This window comes from Triticum dicoccoides, chromosome 5B, assembly GCF_002162155.2.
Source record: "Triticum dicoccoides isolate Atlit2015 ecotype Zavitan chromosome 5B, WEW_v2.0, whole genome shotgun sequence".
NCBI classification, from domain to species: domain Eukaryota; kingdom Viridiplantae; phylum Streptophyta; class Magnoliopsida; order Poales; family Poaceae; genus Triticum; species Triticum dicoccoides.
Window position 1 is genome coordinate 559,356,198 of NC_041389.1, and position 11,314 is coordinate 559,367,511.

Genomic DNA, 11,314 nt, shown 5'->3' on the forward strand with positions numbered 1-11,314 from the left:
TCTTTGCTGCTCTGGTTGTCATGTGCCGCATAGTCTTTTATGCCCCACATATTACTGGCTGCCTCTTTGTTGTTTTACTAGATCCATCTCCATGAGCTTTGTTATTTATAGTGGATCTGTTTATTATTTCCGGTCCAGCTTAGGGTAAGCATTATGAATGACATGTTGTTTCATCCTTTTTTGTCAAGAACTGAACATTTAGAGAACTTACCAGTCTTCTCTTAAATTTTACATGTATGGCAGCTCCCTGAGCGCTCATAGGTTTTTTCTCTCTTCTCATTCTGTACAACTGCCCGTTCCCCTTTAGGTGGATTATTTTGGAACCCTCTAACACCAGGGAGTTTGTATTTGTTGGAACTTTGTACTGTCTTTCGATAAGTAATAGAATTATTCAGGCTGAGCCAAGTTTCGCTTTCGTTTAGTCATAGATATGGCCAAATGCAAATCATCTTCTACTATATATCTCACTGCATACATTTCATCAATAGTGCATTTCATACTCGGAACAGTAAACAAAAATGTGTATTGTAGTAAAGAGCAATAGTAGCGTGACTTTTTCAATGTGAGGCATTGTTATTTATTGAAGATATTTTGTGATGATGCACCATGGGGTGAGATAACTTACAAAACAGATTTAGCAAGGGTACTGGACAATTCAGGCCACATAAGGGGCATCAAGTTATTTGGGCAAGTATTATAAATCATAGATAGTTTGATTTTCAGTAAATGCCTGAACATATTACAAAAGAATTAGGGTTACGACATCAGAGAAAAAAAGTGAAGCTTCAGTAAGCTATGAGAATACATACAGAATCAACACTTGAAAAGTATTCTTCAGGATTTAAGAAGTATGTTTTGCCCCATTTCAGATGACAGAAATTAATTCTCTCTTGACACTGACATATTCCATTAGACGAGTAACTTCAGCTTGACTATCTAGCATTTGTCCAAGATTTTCCTGTTTACAAGCATAATCATATCAAGGGGTCATGCTTGGATCCTGCTGAACGCAAAGTCATTCTGCAGCAACAAGATGTTGCCATTCCAAGCCCTTGGAGGCATATGGTTTCATGGGGTCCATCATGGCGCCTACTCTGTGCTTGCGTGCATCATGTCCGCGTATGCTCCAAAGCGGTGACTCCTCCTACATCGGGGCCACTGGCTACCCCAAGAAGTACTCGCCTCTCCTCCTCCCACTGTGACTAAGGTTTTCTTTGTTCCCTGATGGTCCTTGCCAACCCAGGAGATGACTATGTGATTTATAAGCTCATTTATAGTAATAATTCGAGCCCTATATTTTCAAATCTTCTTGGGTTTACCAAACTTGCAGTACTGTATTTTTTATCAAAATTATAAAAGATTGTGCATTGACTATGTATCTGAAGTTATTTTATACATAGGTGCCAAATCTTGCGCATGGAGGGATCATTGTATATAGCCAGACACTTATAGTAGATGAAGCTCACCGTTCGTATCATGAGAATGTGGGAACACTCTAATATGGATTATATTGTGTTACATGGTCCAAATTTCCTTATGGTTGATCACAAGGTAAAATTCATAACCGAACTACAATCTCACATCTCATTGCAGCAGATTATATGATTTAGTCTATGTACAACTTTTCAGGGCAACACAATGGAAGGAACGATCCCCACACATAGGATGTGTATCTATGAAAATGAGTTCCAAAAAGGGATCATATATACGATTGAGAACTTTTATGATAGTACAGCCAGGAAAAAATATAGGGCGGTGGAGCATCCGTTCTGGCTCAGTTTCACTCAACAAACATTAATATAACCAGTCGTTCTACATCCAGAAGATTTACGTGTGTGTGTGGAACGACTGGTTATATGAATGTTTTCATCTTCGGTCAGCACTTAGTAAACACTACTTTTATTACAGTTTCTTTTGCTGCCTATCAAAGTATTATTTATTTCAGTCTGCTCTGCTTATTCAGATGTTGTTAGATCGATGTGAAATTTTCTCATTAGAAGAATCCACCCAAAACCAATCACAATTGAAAACAATTGAAAGCAGTTTCGGAATTGATACTTGATTCTTCACCTGTGGCAAATCGCATTGTAGAGGTTGATGAAATGTTGTGTGCCACGGTACTAGGGAGGATAGTCTAAGCTTGATATGTCTTGTCTTCTTTTCACTTCATGTCCAATTTTCTCTTATCACCTATTCTATCATCACAATTCTCAGCAGAGCATTGACTTCCCTTAAGGCAGGGACATTAAGGGTATATTTTGAGAATTTACTTACAACATTTGAGCTTAGAGAACTAATTGTGGATAGGTGATCCTTTGATAACTACTAATGTTGTGAGTTTCATTTAACCAACTACATGCATTGGTATTTTTCTTAATTCACCATGGTCTTCTCTGTTTGTATAGATAGAAGGACACCGAGAGGCACGTGCGATGTGATTTCCCTGTAGACATCATGTCGGACGGTACCTCATTCGAGGATGGTCTCTTTGTCGCACAGTCGACGATACTGTGGGGCTCTGCAGGATGTTTTCCCATGAAAAACCGGAGACTGTGCGCTTCATCGCCGATAATTCACTCCACCTTCTAAACAACAAGTATGCATCTTTATCTTTGTGCAAAAAGGTTAGGGACAAATTTTATTGATTATATGGTTTCATGAAGAAATCGACTTATCTTCGTTCTCCAAAAATATATGACTAACCTTACAATACGACACTTTATCCTAAATATTGGTTCCCTAAACCCTTCTTTCATTTTAGATGAATATATTGAGTTGTCAGTTCATTACTCATAACTAATTGATTGTTACATAGTCGTATACTTTTGGTTCTGCTAGATTCTACTAAATTTGGCCCTTCCTATACTTGAAAAATCAAATAACTAAACTTGCTTTATTTCTGTTCTCTGTAGTTGTATAAAACATGTATATGCAAATGAATTGCCAGTTAGTTCATTACTCACAACTGATTGACTGTTGCTTTGTCGTATACTTTTGGTCCTGCAAGATTCTACTAAACTTTGCCCTTGCTGTACTTGAAAAATCAAATAACCAAACTTGCTTTATTTCAGTTCTCTGTAGTTGTATAAAGCCTGTATATGCAAATGGTGCCTATCGGTAGGTTTTGATTATGCTACATTATGCCCTTATAGAAACTTGAAATGTCAAGCAACTTAACTTGCCTTATCTGAGGTAGTTGTATAAACTCTGTAGATGCATCACACTATGTTCATCAGTGCTATGTTTTTTCTGAGGTTCATTTGTGATATATTTGATGTATAAGCACAAGATCCAAGCTATAAAGAGCGCAAATTACTTCTTACCACTTTTATAAAGGCTAATTTACTCCATTTAGATTGAGGTAGTTTCAACTTATAAACCTCTTGTGACCAATTGGCATATGCTGTTAGATATGAGACAACAATTGCCTCAGTGCCTCCAATGTTTTGGGCATTTTTTTCATTGCATTTCGAATCAGAAGATGGAGCTAAAAAGAAGCAAATTTGTCAGACTGTCGGGTAAAAAGGGAGCTAAATTTTATACACTACCATGTAAAAATAAACCTTTGGATTATGGGATGCACTCGTTGCGCCGATGGTGCAAAGGGCGAGAGCAAACTATGTTTTCAAAGCATGCAAGTAAGAATATTTAGAGACTGATCATAAAATCCTTGAAGCATAAGGGAATAGATATTTTGGTATGCTGCTCATACATAGCATTATATATCACATTGCATGGTAGGTTCATAGGACAAAAGAAAGGCATGATATCTGTTCATGATAAGCAAAGCTACATAGGCATAGATGCACCATATAGATATATAGCTTTGATCGCTCAGCTTATGTAACTAGGATATGCAGTCATTTACATTAGGTACTGCATAATTTAACTGTACGCTCACAATTGCTATTGCCCGCAAACAAGTTTCTGATTTCTCACACTAACAGTTCTCACGATACTTATACAGGGTGAAGAATATGAGCATCCGGAGTATATCATTCGCAGTGAGCCAATGCCAGGCTATAATGCTTATTATCCTGTTATGATATTCTTCATTTAAAATAAAATGACCTCATAGTGTTTATGATCTGTTATACTTCTCCGATGCCAATTTTCTGCCTTAGAACCAAAAAATCATATATCACGCCGATCAATAATGCTCAACTTAACTAACCTGCTTACTATATTCTTCCTGCCATAGGTTTAAAGCTTAATTCTACTTTTCTCTTGATGAAAGCTTAGTCTCCTAGCAATAAATAGTATTCAGCCTTCTTACATGTGCTGCTTCATTTTGATCTTACCAAAACGAAACTAAATTCAGGGTCACCCCTGCTATCCAATACTGTGGAGAGCTTGAAAGGTACTGTCACTAGGGCAACCAAGTGAAGCTCTATCAGCACCATGTGAAGAAGTTGTTTTCCATTTTCCGCCGCAAAAAACCAAATACCAAATACTATGTCTGCACCATCAACAAAACATTCGTAAAGCCAGGCCAAGGGATGGTAAACTCCTTCCTTCCACTTCATTGAAAAAAGAATTATCTTTACTTATGCCTCACAGCTAAACTACTTACCTGACTAATCATCAGAAGTACAACCTGCAGTATGCTTTTGATTCACCAAATTGACTTTATTGTGAAATATTGAAAAAACTGTATACACTGCTATTAGCACCAGCACAACAATTCTCATCAACTTGCTACATGTAACTTTAGAAACTAATATTCATATAGTCTGATGTACATGTTTTCTTTCTTCCTATATTTGTTCTCCTTCACTAAATACCATACATACAAAAAAACTAATTTACATCTTATACTCCACATAGGAAGGAGTGTAGCATGCTCTGCACCCTTCTTTTGCTTCCTGCCATTATTTACTGATAACTGTTCTCACTATTAAACCTTCTCAGTGACAAGACACTCTCCAATCCATTCAATTAATTCCTTTTTCCTCATCAGTTTTTTCAGGTCCACTACACTGAAAGCAAACTAAAAGATTACATTGACCCAGATTATGATACACTCAACGCCAGGCTTGTAAACAGTGATCTATACGCCAATTGTCGCATCATGCTAGGAACCGGCAAGAGAGCCACCGTAACAACCAACTGGTCTGAGTTTCGCCGCCTTGCAAAAATCCATGAAGGAGACATCTGTGCCTTTCGTTTCAAGGTCACCACAAAGCAGCGCATGGTTCTCATCGTGCATTGCCTTTAGATGAACCATCGACAACAATGGAAGTCGTATCTAAATATCATCTAGCACTCTAAGGACTACTAATCAAGCTCTGTAATAGGATGAAACCTTCCCCTGTTTTTGGATGTTGCTATCTATTGCTTTTGAACAGCTACCACCTATGCTTTTACCTATATAACCTCTGTTGTTGTTCCTCATCTATCTATTAATATGCATAATGCCATCCTTATCTCTAATTATTTGTTTTTACTACTTTCTCTGTTTCAAACATCGAGTACTCACCAACAACAACAAATATGCTAAGCAAGGAAGAGGCATCCTACCTGGCAGCGTCCACCTTCCACTCAAGGGATATACGATCATTTAGCACTTCCAGGAGAAACAATAGTCATGAACGGAGACAATAAGGTTCATTATTTGATTGAGTTTTCCTATCACCACTCTTACAATACTTGGCTTGCTGCCGGCCTTTGCGCCATTGGCGCAACTGGTCATCTAGTACAACAAAGGTTACGTGATGTAGCTTAACCAGTAGTACATAGTGCCAACAAAGGTTTCGTCACACGGAGGCAAGCCATGACCAAAGCTTTTCCTTGGAAGCAAAAGGATCAACCAGTAATCCAAGAAATGTATTGGTGCATCACTGAACGAACACTATCACTAAAGCTATCAGAAAGGGCCAACGAACCATTAGGTGAAGCCTCTCACTGTCTCACACAGAAGCTACTAAGCTAGCAGTTCTGGTGAAGTCGGATGACATGGACAGCCATGGCAAGCATCTGATCCTTCAGCGGTTCCAACAGGCAGAGATCTCCGGTCTGCAGGCGGTTGTCGACAGCGAACTCGCACCACCCTCCCGCAGGGAGCCTCCGCCCGTCGCGCACCTCAACACACCATGCCTTGCTCCACCCGACCTGACGGAACGTCAGCGTTTGGTTCCCCTCGGGAATGTGGCCGTCAGCAGCAGCAGCATGGCCCGCTCTGCCCATGTCCTACTTTTTTTTTGCAAGTGCAACAGATAAATAAGAAGTAGTACAATAGTAGTCGCTACAATTCGGATTCATGGATGGATTTCAGGAAACTAATTCAGGTTTCACAACTTACTAGGGAAAAATAACTGTTCTTATCAATGACGGCCACGTAGATGGGCGCCTCGGAGTGAATCGCGTTCACCTTCTCCACGACTATCTTCTCCTGCGGCAGGGTTAGAGCATCTCCAGCCGTTCGGCCTCCCGCCGAAAAAGCGCCATCTAGGGCCGAGCCGGCACGTACTATAGGTGTGGGGGCGATTGCGTTCCCAGTGGCCGCCCCCAACTCGGCGTAAACAAGACGATTTGATTTGAAATTCGGCACAAACTCGGCGATTTTTCATTCAAATTTGTGCAGAGAAACAGAAAACAAACGAACTACCCCTAGCCCTACTACGCTGCCGCCCGCCTTCTACATGCCGAGGAGCCTGTAGGACCAGGTGTAGTCGCCACCGTCTTCGCGTCGTCGTCGTCGCCGGAGCCGCCGCCGCCGTCCCTGCTGCACCCTTGAACAGGGTCGCCGACGCGCGGGGTGTTGGACGGTCTGGCCGCGTCCTCCTCATCGCTGTCAAGGATGACGACGGCCGCCCCTCCTCGCGACCGCGGCGCTGGGTCTTGATCTCCTCATAGGCCCGGCGCTGGCGCGCCACCTGCTCGCGGACGTAGTCCTTCTTCGCCCACTTGAGGACGGTCTCGTCGGCGGCGGCCATCGCCGCGAGCTCGGGGGGCAACCCGGCCCGGTCTTCGGCCGGACTAGGCGGAGGGAGAGCGCGGAGGGGAGGCCGCCCTCATTGATGACGAGATTGCCACTGCGGGTGCAGCGCCCAAGCGACGTCTCATGTGGCTCCAGCTTGACGAGGCGTAGCGCCGGCAACCCGGAGGAGAGCGAACTGGAGCCCGACGATGAGGAGGTCGTCGACCCCATTCGATGCGGCATCCAGGAGCTGCCACGGCGGCGAGAGAAGGACGGGCGCGCCGGGTACTCGAGGCGCGGCATGTTGCTGGTTTCAATGTAGTCGAGGACGGCCTCGAGGGTGCGGCCGGGCACGTCCCACCATTCGCGCCGTCCGTCGGTGTTGTATCGGCCATGGGGGACGGTGCCGTTGGTGGAGGCGATCTCCTCTTCACGGCAGCGCTCGCAGTACATCGTCCATAGTGTGTGGCTGTCGGCGGCGTACCTCGGCTCATTCCGCTGCGCCTCCAGCAGCAACGAATGGATGCGGGCGATCTCGACCCGTCGTTCAGCCCCAGTGGGCACCGGGGGTACCGGGACGCCGGCGGCGCTCAACTTCCACGTGCCCGGCACCCGCATGTCTAGGGCGCTGGATAGTTGGCCTCGTAGAGGAGGCGCGCCTCAGGCTCGTGGAGATGGCGGCGGCCGAAACCGTTCGCTGTCGCGGCGTCGCCGGGGTATCACCCAGCCATTGCTCGCCGGCAGGGAAGAGGAGGGAGAGTTGTTTCTGTGCCGGGTTGAGGCGAGAGAGAAGGCTAGTTTGTGGCGACTGTGGCGTTCACCGGCGGGGAGGTCGGCTTTTATAGACGAAGCTGGGCGGTGAGAATCTGCATGCCGGTCGACGCGTGGCGAGAGCGGGCGAGATGCGCGTCGCGGCGCCTTCACTGCACCACCCGTGAGGTATCGATGGAGGCTGACCGGCGTGGCAGCCTTGGCATTGGTTCCCGCAGGAGCCGAGCCAATGAGGACGACGAAGCGGCGTGTCGCTGACTCGGCAGGCCCATTCCCGTTTGTGCCAAAATTGGTTTCCCCGGCGCCCCCAGCGCGCCGGGTTCAGCCTGGGTCCACCGGCACTACTTTCGGCCCAAACCAGCGAGAAACGGGCTCCTGGAGGCGCGACCGGGTCGTTTTTTGGGCGCCGACGCTAAAAAACGGCTTGGAGGGGGGCCTGTTGGGGACGTGACTGGAGATGCTCTTAAACGAGTGTCGTCTCCTAGCACCACATACCCTGATATGTTAGAGCCACCCGACGGTCCTGCAGATAAAGTTAGACAAGAAAGCAAATAAATGTCTTTTTTGGAAATGGAGGCGTACCCCCGGCCTCTCAATCATAATGATGCATGCAGCTATCTTATTAAAAAGTCTCGAAGTAGCACAAAGTCATAAAGGTATTACAGCTTGCAAGCGGAGCAAAACAAAGAAAATGAAAGTACATGCTCCAAATCACAGCCGGTAAGGCAAAATAAAGGATAAGCTCCCTAGACTACTATCCTGTTATGCAACCGCCATCCGAACCGGTTGAATATAGCCCATGCTACCATCTCTCATTGGTTGCACCCAGTAACCAAAGGCTCCCTGGAGTCCATAGGAGTGAGTAAGGACCACGTACTGATCCATGCGGTAGCTCTGAAGATAACCTGCAAGAAAGTTAAATTGTGTTGTCTGTTAAAAATCAAATCATTTCTATAGTTCCATATAGCCCACAAAAGCGCACATATTCCAATCCGAATACGAGCTGCAGTAGTATGTTCGACCCCAGCTAACCACGTTCCAAACAACGATCCAATGTCAACTGGAGGATTAATGTTGAAGGCTATATGAATGGTTCTCCAAAGCAATTTGGCGAGTGGGCATTCAAGGAATAAGTGTTGTATTGTTTCATCATGATCACAAAAATAACAACGTGAACTACCTACCCATCGCCTCTTGATTAACCTGTCCTTGGTGAGTATTACTTGCTTGTGGACAAACCACATAAAAATTTTAATACGCAAGGGAACCTTAATCTTCCAAATATGCAACAATCTTGAGATTGGGCCAGAATTAATCAAATCCATATAGAAAGATTTCACCGTAAAAACCCCATTCTTAGCTAGTGTCCATTGCGTTGAATCTGGCTAGTCGGAAAGTTAAACATCTATTAATCTCCGAACCAAGTGCAACCAGGCAGTCCATCGCTCACCAACTAACACACGTCTGAATTGAATATTAAAGGGAATCGTTTGGAACACTGTGCCTATGTAATCCTCCTTGCGTTGCACAATGTTATAAAGGATGGGATATTGTACGGCCAGGGGTGTCTCTCCTAACCACGTGTCCTCCCAAAATCTTGTTGGCATCCCATTGCCAACCAAGAATTTGACCCTATGAAAGAACAAATCCTTCGTTCTCATAAGCCCTTTCCAGAATGGCGAGTCAATTGGTCTCATGGTAACCTGGGCGAGCGTTTTCGACTGCAGATATTTATTGTGCAAAATCTATGCCCATATGCCCTCCGGCTCTGTCTCGAACCTGTAGAGCCATTTGCTCATAAGGCATTTATTCCTGATTTCTAAGTTCTCAATACCAAGACCCCCTAGTCTTTTGCCGGCAAAGGATGTCCCATCACGCCAGTCGGTATTTCCTTTTGGCCTCATGTGACTACGAGAAGAAACGAGACCTAAAGAAATCAAGTCGCTTTCGTACCCCTTTCAGAATTTCGAAGAAAGATAGTAGGACCATCGGCATACTTGTCAGTACCGACCTCCATAAGACATAAGCTTGCCCTTCCAACAACTCAGTTTTTTCTCAATTCGATCTTCGATACACTTCCATTCTTTATTAGACAACTTACAGTGGTGAATTGGTATGCCCAAATAACTAAATGGTAAAAACCCTAATTCACACCCGAACAATTGTCTATATGTGTCTTGCTTGTCTTTGGCCTTCCCAAAGTAGAACAACTCACTCTTGTGAAAGTTTATCTTTAAACCAGACAATTGTTCGAAGAGGCATAATATAAGTTTCATATTGCGCGCTTTAGCAATGTCATGTTCCATGAATAGGACAGTGTCGTCAGCATACTGCAAGATGGATACTCCTCCATCGACCAAATGAGGAACTAAGCCCTCCACTTGACCATGATGTTTGGCTCTGCCAATAAGAATGGCCAACATATCAACCACTATATTAAACAAGAGAGGAGACATGGAATCTCCTTGTCTCCAACCCTTATGTGTCTGAAAGTAATGACTGATATCACCGTTGATCTTGATTCTGACACTACCATTCTAGACTTGAGAACCCACTTGGTTCCGCCAAGACTCACTAAATCCTTTCATGTGCATTGCTTGCTGAAGGAAAGGTCATTTAACTTTATCATATGCCTTCTAAAATCCACTTTGAAGATAACCCCATCTAGCTTCTTCGAATGGATTTCATGAAGAGTTTCATGCAAAAGACCATCCCTTCAAGTATGTGTCGCCCTGGCATGAACGCTGTCTGACTCGGTTGTACCACTGAATGAGCAATTTGTGTCAATCTATTGGTACCAACCTTTGTGAAAATTTTGAAACTCACATTAAGAAGACATATTGGCCTAAATTGTTTGATCCAAACTGCTTCTTCTTTCTTTGGCAACAACGTAATCGGACCAAAGTTCAGATGAAATAGCTCAAGATGACTGCTAAAGAAGTCATGAAACATAGGCATAAGATCATCCTTAATAATATGCCAACATTTCTTATAGAATTCAGCTGGAAACCCATCTGGTCCCTGTGCTTTATTCAGTTTCATTTGTGAGATGGAATTCAGAACCTCCTTCTCAGTAAATGGTGCAGATAGAATATCATTCTCCTCTACCTGGAGTTGTGGTATATCTCCAAAAATAGATTCATCAAGGGCCACCGTGCTAGCTTCCGGATAACCAAAAAGTTGTTTATGTTGGGGAACATAGTAATTTCAAAAAATTTCCTACGTACACACAAGATCATGGTGATGGCATAGCAACGAGAGGGGAGAGTGTTGTCCACGTACCCTTGTAGACCATAAGCGGAAGCATTATGACAACGCGGTTGATGTAGTCGTACGTCTTCACGATCCGACCGATCCAAGTACCGAACGTACGACACCTCCGAGTTCAGCACACGTTCAGCTCGATGACGATCCCCGGGCTCCGATCCAGCAAAGCTTCGGGGATGAGTTCCGTCAGCACGACGGCGTGGTGACGATGATGATGCTCTACCGGCGCAGGGCTTTGCCTAAACTCCGCGACGATATGACCGAGGTGGAATATGGTGGAGGGGGGCACCGCACACGGCTAAGGAACGATCCGTAGATCAACTTGTGTGTCTTTGGGGTGCCCCCCCCCCCGCCCCC

General features: G+C 44.4%; 1 long non-coding RNA gene and 1 pseudogene across 1 annotated transcript; one reads left to right on the top strand and one right to left on the bottom strand.

The window, feature by feature from the left end:
* The first annotated feature begins 2,412 nt into the window (after window positions 1–2,412).
* LOC119306143 lies at window positions 2,413–5,018 on the top strand. Its single transcript, XR_005148874.1, has 3 exons — window positions 2,413–2,624; window positions 3,968–4,004; window positions 4,961–5,018. It is a non-coding gene; the product is annotated as an uncharacterized LOC119306143 (long non-coding RNA).
* A 910-nt stretch (window positions 5,019–5,928) lies between these two features.
* Window positions 5,929–11,314, bottom strand: part of LOC119310080 — a 26,140-nt pseudogene continuing 20,754 nt past the window's right edge.